Below are 23,797 nucleotides of genomic sequence, written 5' to 3'. Positions count from 1 at the left end.
TAGATTCACAGAAGTCTCTTACCTATGGGCTGACTGGGATCCTTGAAACACTTACAGCACAGTGTTTAAGACTCAGGGTAAACATTTCTTGCACTTTTGCTCATTTACAAAAACAGCCTTCTCCAACAATAAGTCATCAAGGATATCAGTTTTCTTCTTTCAGTGGCAAAGCAGAGTCCATCTTCCAGTAACACTTAATTCAATACATTGATAAAGTTGATCCAATATATTTGATTTTTTTACCTGTGCCAAACTTGAGCAGATCATTTATAAAGCAAGCCTATGGTTATAAGAAATGACACCACATTCTCCTTTGTCTTTACCCTGTCTGAACATTTGGGTGTTGTACTGATTTCATGAATAGCCCAGCATTCCCTCACAATGTGCATTGTGTGTGTTAAGGTATTAAACCACTGCAATGCATAAATATGACTGAACATGTGAGTTGACTCTTTGACAACATGCTAGTCAGGTCTGGTCAGAGGATAAAGTTTGCTATGATGTTTACACCTCTAGTGTACTACCAGACTTATCAATAAGAAGGCTCCGTAGCTGCATGGAATGCTATTGTTCTTTATGGGTATTTAACTTTCTTGTTTAAGGGCAAGAAATTACTCAAAATCCATATTCTTATCAGACTGATCTAATCTCAACAGTTTAGACTTGTGGATACTGATATGGAAAAAGGAAAATAAATCCTCTTTTGGCTCAAGGTGCTCATCTGCCATCTGGAACAGCTTCACCAGTTTCATCCATTATGCAAATGAGATGTAGTATTCGTTATGTTTCATCTACTGATACTAATACATTAATGTAGATTTTACAGCTTAAACCCCTGAGAAAGAATTGGCTTCACATCACTCACTGACTTAAGATCACATCCCATTACTTTTACTAGCCCTGTGGCATTTAAGGTCACTTGATTTTTAATAAAGCAGACTTCTGTGATGTCAGTAAAATGGTAGCTGCCCCTTTCATTTCCTTATCTTTCCTTTTCTCTTCCCAAGAGATTGTAGTATTTCAGACTATTGCGTAACTTATTTGTTCTACAAAACTAGTTTCTTCATTTACCTTTTTACTGTTTCATAATAAAATAGATGAATTTTTTTTTTTTCTATCCTTAGGATAAAAAAGGGGGTGAAAGTGTCAGGGAAATTGTTAACAGAATTAGTAAAGAGATACAGACTGGAGCTGAAAACCAGTTCTATTCAATGTTTCATTTGTCTTTGATTTTTGATATGTTAAATGAGACAAATTCAATCTGGTAATGTGATACCTGTGTAAACAGCCTTAGTCACTCAAGTGAGTAAGTTGAAATCAATGTGTAAATAAGCATTATAGCTGTGTCCTTGAAAGACAAAGTTTGAAAATGTTGCCAATGCAGTCAGTCATATTTATAGCTCTGCAATACCATCCAGGATTGAGCCCTGACAGAACAGGACAGCACACTTTGATGGTGACAGTAAACATATTCCATTCCAGTACCATTTACCTTTTAAATGAATACTCACTACATGCCAGGGATTTAACATGCTTGCTCAATATTCCAAATCACTATAGTGTAAAAGAGGAAAGAAAAGTATGAAGTGCAATTAAAATCTGTCATTTAGCATGGATAATTTAAATATGATTCTTCTCTATTAAAAGACCGCTTGCCAAAATCAGGGTGGAAATGAACTTTAAATGCTATATGAGCTTTCACTGAGCTTTATGAAGAGAACTATCTGACTAGAAAATATAACCAAATTGGTTTTTTAAGTCATGGAAATGCATCGCAATAAGTAAAAGTAAAAGTAAAAGTAGAAGTAAAAGTAAAAGTAAAAGTAAAAGTAAAAGTAGTAAAAGTAGTAGAAGATGCAGCTGCATTCAATGAGGCAAACATATAGGTTAATAATAAATAATTTCAAAACTCTATTTCTTTCCTAATTTCAAAACTCTATTTCTTTCCTACTCAGTCCTTCACTACTTAATCAAACCCAAGGTCTCAAGCAGGACTGTTTAAATGAGAAAAGACCAGGTGTGATTCTAGAAACTATTCCTTTGAAGATGATGGGTTTGATAGAACAAAACAGTTCCGAATTTTTAGCATTGCATGAAGATGAAACATTACATTAATTTAATAAAAATAGACAAATAGCTTTCAAAGTGAAGGAATTAGTTGGATCTCAGTTTTTCCATGTTGAGATTGGTTCTTCAGATCATAAATGATAAGATGTAATAATATACATTTTGGCATTGAGACAGATATAACCATGTTATTTTCCTCTTTTGGATTATTCTTCCATTTTCTGTACTTACAGTCTTGAAACAAATAATAATGTTTTGCCTAAAAATTAATTGAGAGAAAAATACTTTTCTTGCATTCTCAATTTTATTATAAACAATAGTAGCAGACATTCATTTTCATTTGAAGTTTAAAGTCAAATTGACAATGATAGATAGAAATTATATTTCTGAAGGAATTATCTGCTTTCACATCCTAGAAGAACAAATTCTCTTCACTGATATCAAGAGCTGTAAAAACTACATTGTACTATTCTGTAGGACTACCTTTCATATGTCCTATAGCTGACTTAAGGATGATTTATACTGACATTTTTTGCATATTCCACACAGCCATTTTTTATACCATGCTTTAGTTTAGCAGGGATAAGGAGATGGTTTCTTTTCTTGTTTTGTAAGTGAAGATTTTCTTAAATTTTAGATGTGCTATTCTTTATCTGCTTTTTCACATTTCTGCTACACTTTTTTTTCATGCTTTCTGAATTCATTTACAGGGGTGGTATCTAGCTTCATGGTTAAACTATTAAATACAATATTGTTCTTTACTCCACATATCCTATTTGAAAATGATTTGTGTGGTAGTATATGATATGCACTTTCTATCTTCAGCAATACCTCATTATAAACACAGTTCACCTCCAACTAAGAGCTGGAGACTTTTGAACAAATTATGATGTAACACTGTTATCAAATAAACTTGTAAAATTTAAAGCAGAATTGGGTTCAGAGTTTTGCAAGGAAAAAATAATGCTGTTTTTGTTGCTTCTGCTTCCTATATTGTTATTCACTAATGATAAATGGAAGGAATGAAAAGTCACCAGTACCAATTAACTGTTTAATTAGAATTGCAAAGATATCTCATAATTGTGCTCTTATTTCAATCAGCTAAAAAAATCTGCTACAGATCCAAATAAAACAACAACAACAAAAAAAAAGTAAAACCAAACAATTTGAAATACATTCTTTGAAGCTGTCATGTTGAAGTTAAAATATACTGATTAGTTCTTGACTGGAACATTTTACAGAACAATGCAAGCATAGAAACAGATTATCAAATATCATGGCACAGCTGGAAAGAAACAGGCTAGTAACACACTGGTTTCAAAACAGGCTAATTTGATGAGAACTAACTAATAGCTTTAAATTTCTGCAGCAAGTGCAGTTTGCATAGTTAGAATGATGTCACTGAATTCAAGCTTGTATTGTACTTGTTCACAAAGAGACACATTCACTAACTCAGATTCCACTTGTAAATTAGGAATAGGATCCACATATTTGAGACCTTTGATATTATTTTAGTTTTGTAAAAGGGGTTAGATTTCCATTCTGCAACATACTGTGAAATAGATTGCACCCATAGCAATAAATATAGTGAACACAGGAAACCAAACCTTCATTTTTTATATCTCAATTTTGTTTATCTCCCTGTTTTCCATATGCTCACAGTGCAGAATGGGCTATTTTGGTCTATATTAATAGAGGATTGAGTATCAGCATGCTCCTAATCTTGAGCATTCTGCATGCCAAAATGTAGATTTTCCTCCAAGCACTGTGGGTACTGAACAAGTCCAGCTTTGAGAATGGGCTTAGAGTTGTCCTTGAAAGCCTTGAAGGCAATCAGAAGTGGGCTGCTTTGGTTCCTCAGGTAAGTGAATTAGTATATATAATTTCTAGTGTTTATATATTCTTATTTGTTCTGTCAGGTTATACACATCACCCTGCAATGAGCCATGTGTGAGGCACTGCACTATCTGTGCTTCAAGATCACAGTATGATTTTAATGATCAGTGTTAACAGATTTGAATGAAGGAGGACAGTTTTTCAACTCTGGTTACAGAAAAGAGCTCTTTGTCTATGTAAGAAGGATTAATGAAAGATAATTTTATAGCAGGAACATGAAAGAGTTTGGCAATTCTAAAACAGGCTTAAAATTTTATAGAAATCCAGATTCTGTTTCTATATGCACAATCGTGGTATGACTCTTCAATTAAAATGAAAAAGTGCAATCAGCTTATAAAAATCTCTGAATCATTGTTCTGAAGTTACTGTTTCTGTCTAAAGAAAGGGAAGATAGTGAAAATGGTCTGGGAAAGAAACAAATCCTGAAGCATATCTTAACCTCTGCTTGCAAAATGAAGCAAGTTTCCAATGAAACAAGGCTGCCTGTCTGCAGAGCAACTTCGGGGCAGATCCTGGAAAACTCTGAGAGCATACACACAGAAGAAACCTCCCTGAAATCATAGTGAAGCATTTCTAGATGGTCCAAAGCAGATTCTATGCATGTCAATCAGCTCAGAACAGTGCCCTAGCAAAGTCCAGTGTATGCTAAATTTTGCTCTGAGAAAATTGTTTTCTGTCTTGTTTTTTGCCCTCATCTGGCTTTTCCATCTTAAGTACAGATCCTTAATGAGGTTGACATAGGTTGCATTTGCTGCACTTCCTCCGAGTAACAATTTTAAATTTTTTCTGGTCTTTTTCCAACAAACAAATTTTAAAGAAATTACTGGGAAACAACTAATGGATCGTGGAGCAGAACTTTTATGTAGAGAAGGGAAGGGCTGCCTTTTCTTTCCAATGAAAACAGCCATTCAAAGTCATTTGTCTAAGAATCGTCTGGGACTGGTAAGTCTCTTATTGCAAAAACACAGATGTTGGGGCTGGAAATTAATTTATTGGCTTTGTTTGTCACCTTCTGGAATGGAATTAAACCAGTGCCCCGAAGACTGCTCTCTGTAAAGACTAGTCCGTTTTTTATTTTGCTGGTTTGTTCTTCCTTCAACATCCTCACAGTGTGAAAATGAAATCCTCCCTGCTTCTGTAATGCTGAAATGCAGTGGTGGTCTTGCTTTCAGAGAGCAGGAGAAGGCAAAGATCTGGGTCTGTAGAAATCTTTGGCACACCAGTATACTTGGTGCTACTTTTTGTTCAAACAATGCCATGTACTGAATACAAAGGCAATTCCAAATATCTGCAGTCTGTTAATCAGCATCAGCACACATCTCAGCAGTTTCAGCAAATTGTTTATTTCGGTACATGAGTCATTGCTGCAGGTGAGCAGTGCCTGAGAATGTACTGACAGGATTGCCCCTAGATAGAGAGTTGCACAGAATGCCCCTATTTTGAAAACACTTCATTCTCATTCTCTTTCTTTGCAAACAGTTCTAAATTGAAGATTATCAACTGTGTAAAATCCAGACAGGGAATTTCAAGCTGCTGACACTGTGGCATTGAATATACAGAGCTCAGCAGCAAGACGCCAGCAGCAATCTGAAATAACCTTCACTAGACCCCCCATCTAATAACTACAGATTCAGAATGTCATTGGATGTGCAACCTCACAAGGTTATTGAATAACAATCCTATTTCTGCTAATAGTAGATGCTCCTAGTTCTCTTATAATTAGTCACTGTGGAGGTTTTATAAAGGGTATTGAATTGAAAGTTACCACTGTGAATGAAAATACACATACACATACACATAGAGCAGAGAGAATTATTCTTCTACCACTCATTAACAATAGTCACAGCTACCTCTGGCACTTTCTGTGTACACCGAGGGCCTTTTATGCTCTGCATCCTCTGAGTGAATATTGTTCTGGGAGAGGCTGGGACATGAACACCTGCAGCTCCCCTACGGCCTGCTATGTCAGTTCCCTCTGCCTGATCTGCAATGGTCACCTAGCTGAAACAGAACAGATATTCCTGGTTCTAGCAGGGAGAACAATAAATCCTTCCTCCAGCAGTCAGCATGAGTGTGCTTCCCACTCTGGCTGACTGAGCCTGTTGTCTCCACAGTGTAAACTGCAATTGGCTGGAGAGCACAGAGAATCTCCTTAATCGGTGATCTTTATCATTTATGCTGTTTAAAAGAAAAGTTTCCCAACTTTGCTGGGTGATTCAACAACGATATGGTCAGCAGGCTGGCATGACATCAGATTGGTGCCATGAACATCAATCTGTTCCAGACTTCCCCCTAAAGGTCAAAGGAATGAGGCGTGAATAGATAAACAGGCTCATCAATAATAATATCTTTTATTTTCCAGACTGCTGAGCCGTAAGTTAGATTGTTAGCACATTGTGATGTGTGGATGCTGGCAGGTTTTAATACCCATAAAGACAGCTGTATCTGCAACATGGGAAACTTAAATTTTAGTGTAAATATTTGAGGGATGAATACTGAAATGACGGATTCCATAGTGCTTCCGCCATAATAAGCACTGAATGCCCTAACCAAACTAGCACAAACAGGGTTTGGGTCCCAATTGGTCTCTTATTTCATTGCTGAAGAAAAGTAGAACCCAGTCCTGATGCTCTGCAGAAATCTGACAAAAAAGGTGTTGCCTGGTGTCCTGGGTTGTAAGATAAGCTTGTATTCCATTTGCCATCTGTCGAAGGCGAACCGGTTGGACAGGTTTTTGTTATCTCTCTCAGAGACAATGGTTTGTGTATACACCTTTGACTGATTCAATGAAAGGCTGAAAAAATGTAACACCAGTGAGGGGTCCCACCCAGAAGGGGGAAGCAGCTCTCCCTCTTCTTCGCGGGACTCCGAGAGAAGCAGCTCTCTCTCTCTGCGCGGGATTCCCGGGGAAAGCAGCTCTCTCTCGCTCTCTCTTCGGCGGCACTCGCAGCGAAGCAGCCGGCGCGCAGAGGCGACGGCAGCGGAGCTCAGAGGCAACCCCGGCGCAGAGGAAGACCGGCCCCCACTGCCACCAGATCTTCAGAGGAAAATTATACCCTTCTAAAGATCACCACTTCAGCTGCAACTCACCAACTATTGCAAGAGAAAGCAATTGTCCCAGCAAAACCTGATACTGGCATTCCTCAGGTTCTAGACTTTTTCTTTCACTAGTTTTGTTTGTACCGATTGCATTTGCCTTTTTAAATTGTTGTCTAGTTTTCTCCTAGTAAAAAATTGTTACTCCCACTCCCATATCTTTGCCTGAGAGCCTTTTAATTTAAAGATCCTCGTAATTCAGAGGGAGGGGGGTTTGCCGTTCTCCATTGCACAGGAGGCTTTGCCCTCTTTCACAGACTCCTGTCTTGTCTAACCAAGACAGAATTTGGCGCCCAACGTGGGGCCCGAGGGCATTGAGAGGGAAAAAGGATTAACAGTTCTTAAGTAATTTGGTTTTTTTGTTGTGTGTAAAAACATCTTCAGCATCACCATGTGGTCTAGTTTACCTTAGTTTGGGTGGCATGTGATCGTAGCTATACTTTTCCCATTTGCAGACCCTTATCTAAAAATGGGTCCTATGACTAAGGCTACGGTGTCTGTTATCAAGTTTGGCTTCTGGGTTAATTGGGTGAGGAATTCATGGATCTTTAATTTCCTCTGGAAGGCAGGTACATGGATTCATAGCTATCACACGTTAACTGTATGTTTTTGGGGTTACTTTAATAACGGTACCTACTGCGAGAAAATAGCACCTGGGCAAACTTTCTCTCAACCTTTTAACCATCTTTTTGGGTCTGTTCCACCAGTTCTCAAAGAGTTAAGATCCTTTATAAGTGCTAATGATACCATACAATGGGTGGTGTTGCTGATAGTCCTGTTATATTTAGCATTCAGAGATAAGGGAAGAGTAACCTGGATAACTACCCTCACACCTACACCACAGACTCGAGATGCTGCTGCTCCAGAGCCTGACCCTGCCCCACAGCCCACCTCAGAAATGAACCGCCCAGATTGGGTGAGGGTTCTGGTTAAGGAGATACGAGAGATGCTGAAGGAGTGCATTTCCCCAGCTGGTGAGAAACCGGCCCTTTGCCTTGAGGAGGGACAGTCTAATAGTACAGCTGTGGAACCCACAGATGTTACAACTGTCCAGGTTCCAGCTGAACCACAAAGGCAGTCACGGTCAGCAGCAGTGGCCCCGGTAGAAACAAGGAAGTCTAAGGTGAAAGCAGAGCACCCTGCAGATAGGGACAGGAATGGAGGAACCTCACAACCCACAGGGGAGCCAGAGATTGCTATCATCACCGAGTCCCTGACGTACGAAAGTCTTCGCAATCTGCATAAAGACATTGTGCGACGAGGGCGTGAGGCTTATGCTACCTGGCTACTCCGGGTTTGGGATCTTATGGGTACAGGCGTGCAGCTGGACGGTGGTGAGGCAAGGAACTTGGGACCCTTGACCCAGGACTCGGGTATAAATCAGGTTTTTGTAAGGGAACCAGGGTCCCTTTCTCTCTGGGAGCGGCTCTTAATGAGTGTCAGGGAGAGGTTTATCCACAGAGAGAGAATGCAAGAGCACCATCATAGAATGCGCTGGAAGACCCTCGAGGAAGGGATCCAACAGCTGAGGGAAGTGGCAGTATTGGAGGTACTCTTTGGGAGGGATGGACGACACAATAATGACCCTGACAAGGTCAGGTGTACGGGACAAATGCTGTGGAGTCTGGCAAATCTTGAGCCATCTCAATACGCCACCTTCATTGCAACGATCAATGCTGACACCCACCGGGAGACAATAGGTTCTGTTGCCAACAAACTTAGGAATTATGAGAGTATGATTAATGGCCCAATGCAGGCTCATATCTCAGCTGTGATTAAGGAGTTTAAAGAGGAGATGAGGGAGGAGATAAGGAAGGTTAATACAGCACCCGTGAGAGTCACAGGCCCCAGAATCAGCACCCAACAATCCCCAGCTAGAGAGAGAGGGTACACCCCAAGGGCTAATCTGTGGTTCTTCCTGCGTGACCATGGGGAAGACATGGGGAGGTGGGATGGGAAACCCACCTCTGTCCTGGCAGCACGGGTCCGTCAACTCAAGGAGGGAAACTCTAACCGGGGGAGTTCCACCAAAGTGAAGGTAGCCTCAACCTCCCGTGACCAAGCTTGTGGGTACGATCTGTCAGACCCCCTTGAAGGGACCTCTAGTATGTATGCCCAGAGAAGGAATGATAACCAGTGTTAGAGGGGCCCTGTCTCTAGCCAGGGAGAGGCACGGGAAAACCGGATCTTCTGGACAGTGTGGATCCGATGGCCTGGCACATCAGAGCCACAAAAATATGATGCTTTAGTTGATACTGGTGCACAGTGTACTCTGATACCATCGGGACATGTGGGGGCAGAGCCTGTTTCCATTGCTGGTGTGACAGGGGGATCACAACAATTGACTCTGGTGGAAGCTGAGGTGAGCCTGACTGGGAAGGAGTGGAAGAAACACCCTATAGTGACTGGCCCAGATGCTCCGTGTATCCTAGGCATAGACTTCCTCCGGAACGGATATTACAAAGACCCAAAGGGACTCAAGTGGGCTTTTGGAATAGCCGCTGTAGAGGCAGAAGACATTAAGCAATTGAACACCTTGCCTGGACTGTCAGAAAACCCCTCTGCAGTAGAACTCCTAAGGGTGGAAGAACAACGCGTGCCAGTTGCGACCTCGACAGTGCACCGCCGGCAGTATCGGACGGATCGAGATGCCGTGATCCCCATCCACAAAATGATTCGGGAGCTGGAGAGCCAAGGGGTGGTCAGCAAAACCCACTCACCCTTCAACAGCCCCATCTGGCCTGTGCGCAAATCTGACAAAGAATGGAGATTGACTGTGGACTATCGTGGCTTAAATGAAGTGACTCCACCGCTGAGCGCTGCTGTGCCGGACATGCTGGAACTCCAGTACGAGCTGGAGTCCAAGGCAGCAAAGTGGTATGCCACCATTGATATTGCTAATGCGTTTTTCTCCATTCCTCTGGCAGCAGAATGCAGGCCTCAGTTTGCTTTCACCTGGAGGGGCGTGCAGTACACCTGGAACCGACTGCCCCAGGAGTGGAAACACAGCCCCACCATCTGCCATGGACTGATCCAGGCTGCACTAGAAAAGGGTGAGGCTCCAGAACACCTGCAATACATTGATGACATCATTGTGTGGGGGAGCACAGCGGCAGAAGTGTTTGAGAAAGGTGAGAGGATCATCCAGATACTACTAGAAGCTGGCTTTGCCATCAAGAAGAGCAAAGTCAAGGGACCTGCCCGAGAGATCCAGTTCCTGGGAGTGAAATGGCAAGATGGACGGCGCCAGATTCCCACTGAGGTCATCAACAAGATCACAGCTATGTCCCCACCAACCAGCAAAAAGGAAACACAAGCTTTCCTGGGTGCCATAGGTTTCTGGAGAATGCACATTCCTGAATATAGCCAGATTGTGAGCCCTCTTTATCTGGTTACCCGAAAAAAGAATGATTTCCACTGGGGCCCTGAGCAGCAACAAGCCTTCACCCAGATCAAGCAAGAGATCGCTCATGCTGTAGCCCTTGGCCCAGTCAGAACGGGACCAGAGGTCAAGAATGTGCTCTACTCTGCAGCCGGGAACCATGGGTTGTCTTGGAGCCTTTGGCAGAAAGTGCCTGGGGAGACTCGAGGCCGACCACTGGGATTCTGGAGCCGAAGTTACAGAAGGTCTGAAGCCAACTACACTCCCACAGAGAAGGAAATCTTGGCTGCCTTTGAAAGAGTTCAAGCAGCCTCGGAAGTAATTGGCACAGAAACACAACTCCTCCTGGCACCCCGACTACCGGTGCTGGGGTGGATGTTTAAAGGAAAGGTTCCTACTACCCACCATGCCACTGACGCCACATGGAGCAAATGGATTGCCCTCATCACTCGACGTGCCCGTATTGGAAACCTGAATCGCCCTGGGATTTTGGAGATAATTACGAACTGGCCAGAAGGTGAAAACTTTAGTCTCACTGATGATGAGGAGCAGGTACAAGTGGCAAGGGCTGAAGAAGCTCCACCATACAACCAACTACCAGCAGAGGAGACCTGCTACGCTCTTTTCACTGACGGTTCCTGTCGCATCGTAGGGATGAACCGGAAGTGGAAAGCAGCCGTATGGAGCCCCACACGCCAAGTTGCACAAGCTACCGAAGGAGAAGGTGGATCGAGCCAACTCGCTGAACTCAAGGCCGTTCAGCTGGCTCTGGACATTGCTGAAAGGGAAAAGTGGCCAAAGCTCTACCTTTATACTGATTCATGGATGGTAGCCAATGCTCTGTGGGGCTGGCTGGGAAGGTGGAGAAAGGCCAACTGGCAACGTAGAGGAAAGCCAATCTGGACTGCTGATATATGGAAAGACATTGCCTCTCGGGTGGAAAAGCTGACGGTGAAAGTCCGTCATGTAGATGCCCATGTCCCCAAAAGTCGGGCTAATGAGGAGCACCGGAACAACGAGCAGGTAGATCAGGCAGCAAAAATAGAGGTGTCAAAGATAGACTTAAATTGGCACCATAAGGGGGAGTTGTTCCTGGCTCGATGGGCTCATGATGCCTCAGGTCATCAGGGCAGAGATGCCACCTACAAGTGGGCACGAGACCGAGGGGTGGATCTAACCATGGACAGTGTTTCCCAGGTTATCCATGACTGTGAGACGTGTGCTGCCATCAAACAGGCCAAGAGGGTGAAGCCCCTATGGTATGGTGGGCGGTGGTCCAAGTACAAGTATGGGGAGGCCTGGCAGATTGACTACATCACACTGCCCCAAACACGCCAAGGCAAGCGCTACGTGCTGACCATGGTAGAAGCCACCACTGGATGGCTGGAGACTTTCCCTGTACCTCATGCCACTGCCCGGAACACCATCTTAAGCTTGAAAAAACAAGTCCTGTGGAGACACGGCACCCCTGAGAGAATTGAGTCTGACAACGGCACCCATTTCAAGAACAGCCTTATCAACACCTGGGCCAGAGAACATGGTATCGAATGGATATATCATATTCCCTATCATGCTCCAGCTGCCGGCAAAGTTGAACGGTGCAACGGACTCCTTAAGACTACCCTGAAGGCACTCGGTGGGGGAACATTTAGAAACTGGGAAATTAACCTGGCAAAAGCAACCTGGATGGTCAACACCCGGGGGTCTGTCAATCGAGCTGGCCCTGCTCAGTCAGAACCCTTACACGCAGTAGATGGAGATAAGGTCCCTGTAGTACATATGAAAGGTATTTTAGGGAAAACTGTTTGGATTAATCCCACCTCAGGCAAAGACCAACCCATTCGTGGGATTGTCTTTGCTCAAGGACCTGGTTACACTTGGTGGGTAATGCAGGAAGATGGGGAGACCCGCTGTGTACCACAGGGAAACTTGGTCTTAAGAGAGAACTGGGTGTAAGATTTCATGGTGTGCAGATGGAAATAGAATAAGGGGTGGATAATGTCCTGGGTTGTAAGATAAGCTTGTATTCCATTTGCCATCTGTCGAAGGCGAACCGGTTGGACAGGTTTTTGTTATCTCTCTCAGAGACAATGGTTTGTGTATACACCTTTGACTGATTCAATGAAAGGCTGAAAAAATGTAACACCAGTGAGGGGTCCCACCCAGAAGGGGGAAGCAGCTCTCCCTCTTCTTCGCGGGACTCCGAGAGAAGCAGCTCTCTCTCTCTGCGCGGGATTCCCGGGGAAAGCAGCTCTCTCTCGCTCTCTCTTCGGCGGCACTCGCAGCGAAGCAGCCGGCGCGCAGAGGCGACGGCAGCGGAGCTCAGAGGCAACCCCGGCGCAGAGGAAGACCGGCCCCCACTGCCACCAGATCTTCAGAGGAAAATTATACCCTTCTAAAGATCACCACTTCAGCTGCAACTCACCAACTATTGCAAGAGAAAGCAATTGTCCCAGCAAAACCTGATACTGGCATTCCTCAGGTTCTAGACTTTTTCTTTCACTAGTTTTGTTTGTACCGATTGCATTTGCCTTTTTAAATTGTTGTCTAGTTTTCTCCTAGTAAAAAATTGTTACTCCCACTCCCATATCTTTGCCTGAGAGCCTTTTAATTTAAAGATCCTCGTAATTCAGAGGGAGGGGGGTTTGCCGTTCTCCATTGCACAGGAGGCTTTGCCCTCTTTCACAGACTCCTGTCTTGTCTAACCAAGACACCTGGGGAGAGTGCATGTGCATGTGCAGTGCTACAATAATGAGTGGTCTGCACAATCTGGGGGATGCTTGCTTTGAATGCTCAGATCTGTGTGAACTCATCATCATCTCCCTGCCACTGCCCTTGACTTCATCAGTGACTGCATCATTTGCATTTTAATGCAGAGGTTCTCAGTAGAGTTTGCCTAAGCAGCACATTTGTGAAAATGTGTTAAATTACTCTCTTTTCTTGGTTATTCCAAAGTCTCAGAGAGAACCATAAAGTAAAATTTCTGGCTGAATATCAGGAAACACACAAGTTCTTTTTTTCCAGTCATGTAAGGCTCAGTGCTTTCAACATTCTCCATTTGCAGGGGTCTGTGTTGTGTGAATAACCACAAAGCTATTCAAATACAGGCAATTTATTGCTCTGTAATGATATAATTTGTTTTCTAAAACAATCATAAAGCTAACTCAAGCTCCTTTTCCTACAGTATTTCATTATGAACAAAATTTCTTCCCTAAACCACAGAAATTAAACTATTTGTATATTCTTCAAATTTCCCTGCTCATATTTTCCTAAAATAAACAAACATATTTATAAATCTTATACAAAAAACCTCTTAAAGCCACTTTTACAACCTAAATATTTCTGTCACTTGAGACCCAAATTTCTTTCATCGTTGCCTCATCTACATTTTTTGCTTCAAAGGCTGTTGTTTTGTATTCAGCACCACATGCTCAGCTATTGTTTCCCCTATCACTCTGCTATCAGGGGTTCTGCAGGTTGACAGCTATTACCGTGGGCCAAGAGAAAATGAAGTCGGCACAGTTACAGGTGCTTTTTCTGTGATTGGCATGCGTGATATCATCCTAATCAGTTATCATTCAGTGGTCTTCTCACTTCGTTTCCAGGCTTGATTTAAGAGACATTTTGAAAGTACAAAATCAGCATGTGTGACATTCTGTTCTTTATCTATTCCAGTATAGAATTCATTTTAAAAATTGCATATTGCTGAGGCTACCTGTGATTCATTAAATTAATGTTCTGCTCCGGGCAAATGACCTGTGTCCTATGAAAGGATGTAAAACAAGAGGAAGTTAGACTTGAAAATTTCTTTCTTTTTTAAGTTATGCTGGAAAGATAAAATTTGTGTATGAAATGTGAGGAAAACATTGCTAATATGTAACAATACCAAGTTATTAATAAACATTTTTTCTTTGTATTTCATCTCCTTAGACAATGTCTCAAGATTTTTTCATTTTTCTTATACTCCTTTTTTTTTTGGCAATTTTTTTTTTTCACGGACATGATATTACAGTGTTCTGATATAGAAATATGTAGACTTTTAAAATTTAAATACATTATTAAATTTAAATAAAAATGGAAATCTCTTTTAGACCAGTAAAGATTTCTTGAAATGGAACATTGAGAATTTACAATGTTGACATAGCAACTTCAGATATTTGAATATTTTTCCCATTTTTTTGATGAAAGAGTTATTAATTATCTCTCTAATAATCCTTTCATTTAGAAGGCTTAAGAATAAGTGCTACAGAACATAAATTTTCTAAATTTTCAAATAATAAAATTTTGGCTTCAACTTATGCAAGTAAAGATATGAAAAATAAAGCCTTTTATAGAAAAAAATGTGATTAATAAACTACCTTGTACATCAGGTTTTATTCTAATGTCACTTAATAAAGAAACATGTCAACAGGGAATTTCTCCTTCTGAAAAAATAGCAAAGAAAAACTATACAACACCCCCTGATCTTGTAGCTAAAAAAGCAACAGATCTTCTGATGAACTGGGTTTCATCTGCAGAAAATTGAACATCTTAAGGAAGAATAAAGAGATATTCCTCAAAGCAAGAAAAGCTGGAAAATCAGAGGTGTTCACCCTGTTATTTATTTTACAGCTCATTTGATCTGGCTTCCAGCCCAAAGGTCAAACCAACTTGTGGCCCATAAGGAGAATCCTCCTTTGCAATGTAACAGGAATTTCAGTGCCTAATTCCCTCTTCTTATCACAGATCAAATCACAGAAAACTCTAGCACCCCAAACATATCTAAGAAAAGAATGATCCATACCTTGCAGTCCATGTTCCCAGGCAATGCAGGCTGAGCCAAAGAAGAGACCCTCCTCTTCCTCCTTGCTGCTGCCAGGAGTCCCGACTGCCCTGCCCAGGGACCCAGGAGCCCCAGCCCCTCTGCCCTGCCCCGGGGCTCCATTTCACCTTCAGCAGATGATGTTCAGGAATGTCTCAAGGGAGAGCTGGACCTCAGCTGGGTCCTGGCACTCACTCTGGGTGAGACTCCATCAGTTGGGAAACACAGGAAGGAGCCTGGCCCCACGGGCTGGACCTTTGCCTTCAGGCCAGTGAAGGGCTTCAGTCTGGTCCATTTATCAGTGTAACACTGTCCTCAGGACCCTCAGGGACTGTTTCTCTTGGGACATTCCTTTAGTGCACTAAAGGAAGTGAAGAGAAAATAATACTGAGTGTGTGGCAGTCAGGCAATTGTCATCAGGGCTCAGTGACTTTCAAGACAACAGTGAAACACCTCACAAACCTCAAGTCTGAGGTCTCACTTCTGGGCCAGAGCATTAGCTTAATAAAATAAATGGAATGCTTCTTGCTCTTTAGGATTCATCAGCACATGTAGTTTCCCTGACTTTATTTTTGGCACAGTTGACAACATGCTGTTCTGTATTCCTCATGTAGACTCCAGGTTGCAGTCCTTGGCTGTATTTAAGGTGGGAACCAAAGAGCACCACAGATCATTGTTTTGTCATGGAATTGGTCTACCAGGAACATACATGAAAATCCACAGGCTAATTATGGAAAAGAGAAACTAAAAGAAAGAAAATATGTATTTCTGGTATTTCATAGTTACTCTTATCAAATGCCCTTCCAAATATGTAACAAAAGCAATCAACTTCTGCTGTGATGCTCCCTTGAAAACACTTCAGAAATCAGCACAGTTTGCACATTTTAAAGCAAGTACAACTTTGTAGGAGCTTGTCTATTAAACACTCAAGTGCTTGTCACCATTCTCCTACAAAACCACTTCTTCTCTAATCATTGTACTATGAGAAAGTTGGTATTTGAGAATGAAGCACTGCAGAGACAAAAGGCTGGATGTACTTTATTCATCAGTATGATTTATTTTACTGTTATTCTGCATTTATTGAGAATTAAACCTAAACTAGGTATTGCTTGCTACAGTTCTAAACCTACAGAAATCAATGTGATATGACAGTATTTGCTTGCCTAAAAACTTCAGAGAAGTTTTGCTGTTTGTTCCAAGATATGTCTGCTATATTTGGGTGAAAGAGAGCATAGAGAGAATGTCTATATGACAGATTTTTTACTTAATTCACCTTTTCAGCCACCCAAATAAGAAATCAGTACTGGTGTAAACTACATTTTCATATATTTACCATAAATTTGGTGCCTGCTATCGGTTTTCCTCTATTCTTCTCAACCTAAGTCAAACCTTTACAAAATTTAGATCCTGTTTTAAATATTTCATCTGGTAGATACAAATAGTGAAAGGTAAAAAACATGAGGCAAAAAGTAGGGGTCTACTTCAACACACTGCAACATATTCTGGGAATTAAAAAAATAGAAATTTAAATAATGGTTTAACTCAAATTTTTAAGACATCACAATAAAGGAAAATTGGCTTAAATAGTAGAAATCTTTCTGAGAGCACAGTTTCATGGCCCCAAGACCCAAAATAATCCTGACAAATACTCTCTGTCTAACTATACTTTTTAACTTAAGCAAATTATTAGATTCTTGTAAGCAACAGAAAAAATGGCAACTCTAGATTTTGAAATGACTTTTGTAATCACTTTGTGCAAGGCTGTGAATCCATTGTGCCTCCACTGTTGGCTGATGAGGGCGTGTTAAATGAGGTGCATTACTCACAGTCCCTTCTGACAGAGTAGTAGGCTACTTTGTTTAGCCTCACAGATTCCCTGCATTGAATATGGGCCTAAAAACTCCTCTTAAGCACTTCTTTTCATACTACATTTCCTAATTTCTTTGTTCAGTAAAGAATTCAGAGTTGAAATTTTCTGCATTGTGGTCTGTGCTTCATGTCAAATTATTTAAGCCAGCCCTCGGTCCCTTCCTTGATTTTGAGTAAGAAATGTAGAACATGTTCACCCACAGACATGGTCTGTCATACTGAGTTCATAAAATAATTTTTAAATGCCATTCTGGGGACATATGTAGTCATTTAGTTATTTATTCTTTCTTACTATTACTAAGGTAAGAACTCATAGGGGTATGATAAGCTGAGGACTTTCACAATGCCTGTTGTTCTTGTTTAAGACTAGTCTAACTTTTTTATGACCTCTAGCAGAAGCAACTGCTTTTGATTCTTTAAACTTCTGAATTGTTGTTTAACTACTCCATTTCTGACCTAGTAAATTGAAAAGCATTGAGACTTACACCTACCTTACTTAGCACAGATGTTAATTAACATTTTTACAAAGGGTCTGTGTAAATTATGTTTTGGGAAGATTTTTCAAGGATTAGAATTCAATAATACTATAGTGAAATCTACAGTTGGAGGCAGTAAACAACAGATTTAAAATACAGCTAAGTATGTATGACTGAGCCATATTCTCTTTTTGTCTTACAGCAAATACAGAAATAAAGGTAAATACAGATAAGTTAATTCAGATTATGCAGGTAAATTGATTAAAATAAGGGTATTCTCCTTCAGACTCACAACACAGTCACTGGCACCATAAAGAGAATTAAGGAGTGCCAACTCTTTCTGTCATTGTGTAAATCACTTTGAGGGAGGGAATTAATTTCCTTGAACTTCAGACAAACTGCCTAGCTCTTAAAAGGCTAAAGTAGTCATGCAGACATCTTTAATAGGGGATAAAAATGACCATATTCAAAGGCAATTACCCATTTTCAAAGCCAGGTATGCAATGCTGTAGTTTTACAATCAGTTTAAACCAGATTAAGCTGTCAGGGTTCTAATTCTCCTTTGTGTCAGCACAAGCATTTACCTTCTGGTTAAAACTAAACAGTGGATTTTTGTGATGTTAGTTTTAGGCAAGATCAATTCACCAACTTTGTTCACTATCCAGCTACACAAAGCTTTCCCAGAGGGAAAAGATGGGAGGGAGGTGAAAGGGAGGCAATAGAAACACTTCTTTTGGCATCAGTGCCAGATGCTGCTTCTGTGAATTGATTGTGAAATTACAGCATTAGAGGCAAAAGGTTGCTGTCTCTATTGATTACAGATGGGACCTCACTGGCTGACCTGGGCTACAGGGCAATAGAAAACACCCTAAAGATATGTGTGTAGAGTAGTTGAAAAGACTAACTTGAAGGCGTTAAATTTTTCATGTAAAATATATATTTCTTAATTAAATGGAAAAATATTTTCTTTTTTTCTTTTCATCTTAGAACACTTCCACACACTTTTATGTGTGTATAATACTAAAGAGGGTAGTTTGTTAGAGAACAAAACAAATTCATTTTCAGAATACTACATGAACATATATTGTACTTATATTTTAATTTAACTAGGCACTGGGGAACTAAATACACAGTATAAGTAGAATAGAAATATGGAAGAACTAGACCCACAATATATCTTGACTACAGTTTCTATCAAAGGCTGAAGTCCTTTGGGATTCATATAGATTGATAAAAAAATTAAAAAGGAAAAAAACAATAAACTCTTATGGAAACCATGTTCTGCTGCCAGAAGGGGTTATATTATTCTCAGTACTACATATCTCACAGAATGAAAAGTGGGCACAAAAAAAAAAGGGGGAAGACGCAGCATGAAGGAAAGGGAAGAAAACAAGCTAACATTTGTTTTTATATTTTACAGTGTTAGTGATTTGAAGGGAGTCATTTGATGCAACAAATTGGTCTTTCATCTTTTATCCCACCAAAAAGTGAAAAAACTCAGACCAGTGACATAATTTTTTTAGGAGAGAGTAACAGATGAGAAGCTTCCACATAGTTTGGAAATGGCATTTAGAAATATTTTCCAAAGACAGAGGATGGTGTTTGTTAGACTGACTTTCTTCTCTGCCTTCTAAAAACTTAGCAGTAAATTTCCTCTGCCCATGACAAATAGTCTACCCTTAAGTGCAGTAGACCTGATCCAGACCCAGGGACAAAATTTCTCCACCGTTTAAGGGACTGATAACTGACTGCAGGAGCTGTTTGCTTCAGAAATATTTTCTGTTGTTGAATTTTGTTATTATTTGTAATTTAGCTACTATTTAAGGGGACTAAATCTACTATGACAAACTCCTGTTCCATGCATGGAATTATGGTTTCCATGGAACATTGTCTTCAATATACTAGATCCCTAGTGAAATTCAAAGTTTGCTACACATGTAAAACTCAAAGATACCTGAGCTCATATCTTAAATTCAATTTATCTGGAAGGCATAGATAAAGGCAAGCAGTTAGCTGGGCTAGTAGAAAGGTACTGAAAGATACAACAGTAGAGACAGTAGTGTTCTTTTCCTGATTAGAACTGAATTTTTAGATTATCCTAAATCATGAACTTCAGGTGGCTGTCAGGTATGAAGTTCATTGAACTAGCTTGGATAAGATCTGAATTAATTTGTCTTTTTAGTCCATTTGCCCCATGCTGTAGTTGATCCTCTTCTGGTTGTAGGTCCCACCATTCTCCATAGTCTGTGGTTCTGCCCCTCTGCTCTGCTCTGTGAGACCCCACCTGCAGCGCTGCAGCAGCTCTGGGGTGCCCAGGACAGGAAGGACCTGTTGGAGGAAGTCCAGAGGAGGCCAAGAAGATGATCAGAGGGATGGAGCACGTCTCCTGTGAGGACAGGATGAGAGAATTGGGATTGTTGGGATTGTTCAGCCTGGAGCAAAAAAGGCTTTTGTGGCTTTTCAGTGCCTGAAGGGAACTTGCAGGGAAACTGGGGCAAGACTATCTACAAGAGCATGTAGTGACAGGACAAGATGGAAAGAGTTCAACTTGAAGGAGAATATGACTGAAAAGATCCCTTTTGCTGCTTTTTGCATCCCTCACCCCCTGCTCAGAACAATTTTCATTAGATAGGAGAGACACTACGACTGTTTTTGATTGCAATTTTACATTCTGCTCTGTTCATAAATGCAAAAATATAAAGGATATCAAGCACCAGTGAAAATTCATATTTGTTGAGCTGAATGAGAAATGATGAAAGCTGAAATACTCCCTTTTAAACAGTAGCTGGAGCAACTACTGGAAAAGGGGACTGTGCACATCCAAAGTGTGATGCTGTGATTAATTATCTTACTCACAAGAGGAAGAAAACAACTATTATCATGGTAAAATAAGATATTACTCAGTGGGAAATTATATCAACAGAAGCTTCAGAAAAAGAAAAGAAAGCTTTTGTATGGTCTTTGGCATGAAAACAAAACAAAATCTGGATCAAGTTATAGTTGATATAAACATTAGAATCTGAGGTTTTTATGACATCATTTATGAAATTTTAATTAGTACAGAGACTCATGAAGCTGTCAGACTACAGGGACTGAAGCAGAAAATTAGGATTATGAAACTGCAATGCATACAACTCTGTTTTATGTCATCTATTTTGAATGCTATGACTTTCCTTTATATGTCAAAATAATGCTATAAAATTAATGTTTCATTGCTTCTATTGATAATCTTTCTTTTCACAGTAGTGCTTTGGTTTCCTAAATGTTAATTTAGAGTGCAATGCATCCAACACATAAAAGAAAAATATATTTTAAAGATGCTGAATTATCTAATGTTATTAGGTTTTAAAAAATTATTATTGTAAACTGATATTGTTCAATTTGTTTTACCCTACAGAAACCTTTTGCACTTTTAAGTCTGGAATGTCTGGAAGAAACTAAGACACTAAGATAGACTCTGTGACTTTAAAAAGCAGGTAGAAAATAACTCAAAAAGTCAGATCAAACTCTCATTTATGTTAATGTGAATTGAGCCTACAATGAAACAATTAGCAATGGAAAAAAATAAAGCCCTAAGGAATAAGATCAAATAGCAACATAAGTTCAAGTAACTAATGAGATCAAATACTGATTTTTTTTTTTCTTATTTTCTTTCTAAATGGAGGGTGTTCAGTCTGTGTGGTATCTCAGGCCCTCAAATAGAAACAGAGCCTGACATTAAAATGTATTTTTCCTGAAGAGCAGTGCTATCTCCTTTTCAAAGAAGGAAACTACACAGTATTTTGTCTTCTCAAGTTCAAAAGTAAATTTGAGGTTGAGGATGTGCCTGAATAGAAACCAAGATCTTCTGATCTAATCCTTAGTAAAATGTAATCTTGACAGAATGGTGTCCTCTCCCCCCATCAATCAAGCTGTATTGTCTTCTGGCAGAATTTCCCAAAGATACCTAAGAAAGGATAGATACCCTTATTCTATCCTTATCTTATGGAAATGCACACTTATTCTTGAGAAGATACTAAATTATAGCAGTCTACCTGGAAGTAAGCCAGAAATACAGTTTATTTCTTGTCTTTTAATTACAGTTACTCTGCTCCTTTTTATGTCAGAAAAACCAAATGTACCTTATTGCTCTTTAGATAATTCTCCAATGCCAACACAATGGTCGTGGGAAACAACAGGCAAATTAATTTTCTTTTCTGCCTTATAAATCTATGAACCTAGGAAAGAAAAATCCAGTTTTATAACGGCATAGACAGTCTCTAAAGTAAAAGAAGATGGGAATGCAGTTTGAATCTAAATTAGTCAACTAGCATGATGTAGTTAACCAGCCTGAATATATTGTCTGGTGTAGAAAATTAAAGACAATATTAAGTAATAAAAGGTGAAAAAAAAGAGAAATAACTATAAATAAAAAAGAATGTGGGGATTTTCTAAAAGAAAATTCAAAGGCAAAAACATAAAACACGCAATGAACGGAAAATAAATAAAAGGCTTGAATCATGTCACATAGTACCCTGAAATTAGAGCCACATGTGATAAATGGATGGAACAAATGTAAGTTAAAGAAACACTGTTAAGTAAGAGTTTGGATGTGAAATTTTGTCTTACAGCTAAAAAAAGAGGACAGAGTGGAACAGAAGGACAAGAAAGGGTGAGTATAGAAATTAAAGTTCCAAAGTTCTGCATTTAGTTGGTTAGTGTTACATAGTGTTAGATTGCAACAGAATAGAACAGCACATATCACTATCATATGAACACACTTTATCAGCACAGAAGAGAAAAGGCACACAGCTTGAATGTAGATATACACAAAGCCAAGAGCCAGCAACAATAGAATTATGGACAGGAAAAAAAATAGTTTAGGTATTTTCAGTATCTGTTTCATTTATTGCCAATTACAGGGATAATATAAGGAGCAGAGGACTTCTTTTTGAAATTAGATGATGTAGCTTTTTTTAAAGAGCATGCTTTCATCTATTTCTATCCAGTAAACAGGACAGCTGAAGCATCATTTGAAATAAGTAAGTGACCAAAATATGGATGGAGGTGGTATTCAATGAATAGGAATTAAAATAAACAACTTTAATAATTATGAACAAACATAAAAGAGAGGACCTGGAGGAAATAAGCAAAAACCTGAAGCTGCAAATTGGGAAAACCTGAAACTGAAAATTACAAAAACTGTGCAAGTCATAAGAGTTTTCTCAGTGATTCCAAATGTCATACGGAATTAACTCAGGAAAATGCCCTGTTCTATAAAAGAAAAATTCAAAGAGGAAAAGATTTTTAGACATCTGAGCTAAGTAAAAGTAGAGGAAACTACTGTGGTAGAATAGAAAAGGAAAAGTACAAGACTGAATGCAGATTAAACACAGATATGATAACTCATATACAGAACAATAACAATGAGTTCTCAGTTCTTTTGAAGACAGATCATGAAGGTACAGACACTTAAAAGAAAGAGATAGTGCTATTTATAATGCCATGTAAATAGAATTCACAATTCACAGGGCAGAGAACAGGAGATGCTAAACCAGGCAAAGGAGCATACTGGGAATTCAGACAGACATCTTGAAATGAACCATGTCAGAAGCAATACAAATATTTCAGGTCTGGTTTGCTTTTCTTCTCCAATATGACAATAAAATGAAAAGCTTAGATTTTCAGAGATGGGAGAGAGCAACAAGGACTTTCAAGATGATAACATCTCTTTAAAAATCTTTACTGCATCTTCTGCTTTTGAGTATGCTCTGGTTATGTTTTGGAGGTAATATGTACATTATGTAAATGAACCCTTGAATCTGCATGTTCAAAGGATGAGAATTCCTTAAAAGACAAAACACCACTCCCATTTGTATAATTGCTTTATCTCTGCCACAGATACTTAACATCTGTTCTTGCTAACACTTGTGAAGTTGTCTGACAGCTTTGACTCAGCTCATTAGCAGGTTTACTCCAGCCAAGAAGTCAATGGACCACAGAGCAAACTCTTTTTCAGAGGCAAAAGGGAAACAGGCTTGTGAAAGTGGACTATTGCATACACCACTAGAAGGGTTCACAGTATCACTGCCCTATAACACCTGCACTGCTTGTCAATGTAGTAATGATGTATTAGTGTGTTAATGAGGACCAAACAGAGATAACAGGACTCATGTGCACCATCAGAGTACCTGTATAAACTCAACCTTGGCACTGAGCTAGGACAACAGA

The 23,797-nt window shown here is 39.9% G+C and overlaps 1 long non-coding RNA gene across 4 annotated transcripts in view; it reads left to right on the top strand.

Moving 5' to 3' along the window:
* The first annotated feature begins 3,298 nt into the window (after window positions 1-3,298).
* The window catches only part of LOC110477177 (uncharacterized), a 35,935-nt gene continuing 15,436 nt past the window's right edge, over window positions 3,299-23,797 (top strand). For 2 of the 4 annotated variants that reach the window (XR_014955724.1, XR_014955723.1), the window contains exon 1: window positions 15,970-22,238. This is a non-coding gene — a long non-coding RNA (uncharacterized LOC110477177). Of the gene's footprint in view, window positions 3,929-15,969; window positions 22,239-23,797 lie in introns of those variants that run through there. The other 2 variants (XR_013340095.2, XR_014955725.1) reach the window with 2 other exon arrangements.

This window comes from Lonchura striata, chromosome 5, assembly GCF_050655825.1.
Source record: "Lonchura striata isolate lonStrDom1 chromosome 5, ASM5065582v1, whole genome shotgun sequence".
Classification (NCBI taxonomy): Eukaryota; Metazoa; Chordata; class Aves; order Passeriformes; family Estrildidae; genus Lonchura; species Lonchura striata.
Note: the sequence above shows the minus strand (reverse complement) of the source record. Positions and strands in the feature narration are given on the sequence as shown.